Consider the following 1,039-nt stretch of genomic DNA (forward strand, 5'->3'; position numbering starts at 1 on the left):
AATCCAGCTTTAGACTTGAAACTTTCTTCAATTACTAAACATTCACCTTTACTTGGCCATCGAATAAATTTATCTATGTTTATAATTATGACATTCATAAAATCATTTAAAATATTATAAACTGATGATTTAGCAACATCAAAATGATCACTTATAGCTTGCATTGAACCTTCCTTCCCAAAGTACCAAAGACAAATAAGTATTTTTTTTTTTAAACAAATAGGGACATTTCCACCAGTATAATTTTCATTTGAAATATCTGGCGAAACTTGATTTAAAAAACGTAATAAGGTACAAAACGTATCTTGCGTCATCCGATAATTTACGTGAAAATCATAAGCACTATACTTGGTAATCCAAACTTCAACCTCTGCACTCGGACGAAAATGCCTTTCGCGAATATCGCTACATAAAGCTCGCAGTTGGTTCAAACCTGTAGACTTATTTTTCATCATGAACATGTCTTCAGATTCCATCATGTCATTCATCATCATAACTAAAAGATTTAATTTATTTTGCTTAGAACTCATTTTCACTTATAAATAATTATAAAGCAGTAGGTAATAAATTTACGACCAGTTCAATAAAATTAAAATAATAATTAAACTAAAAAGTCAGTAGTCACATATCCGTTATCATTTATCCATATCATCACATATTTGTTATCACTATCCAAACAAATCACATAAAGTTCAATAAACGTGTTTACGGTATTATGTTTTGGTGAAACAGTAAACGTATTCTAATCACCTTTTATAACCATAAACTTCTTCACTAAACAGTTTATTCCGCCAAAACACACTACACCGTGTCGTGTAAAATAATCACGGTTACCACAGTTACCAAATGATACCGCATAGTTGAATATATTCAACTTTTGACCATGTGGTTACATCAGGGGTATGAAACTCCGTGAATTGGCCGAATCGGGCGATTGTAACCTTGAACACGGCGTGGCATACGTAATATATGATAAAAGTAAACAGTGGAAACAACCCGACCCCGCGCAAAATATCCTGCCTATTAAGCGGAAACGGTT

General features: G+C 32.5%; 1 pseudogene; it reads left to right on the plus strand.

Moving 5' to 3' along the window:
* Window positions 1–199, plus strand: part of LOC100569236 — an 826-nt pseudogene extending 627 nt beyond the window's left edge.
* The last annotated feature ends 840 nt before the right edge of the window (window positions 200–1,039 follow it).

The sequence above is a fragment of the Acyrthosiphon pisum genome, unplaced genomic scaffold, assembly GCF_005508785.2.
Source record: "Acyrthosiphon pisum isolate AL4f unplaced genomic scaffold, pea_aphid_22Mar2018_4r6ur Scaffold_20799;HRSCAF=22169, whole genome shotgun sequence".
Taxonomy (NCBI): Eukaryota; Metazoa; Arthropoda; class Insecta; order Hemiptera; family Aphididae; genus Acyrthosiphon; species Acyrthosiphon pisum.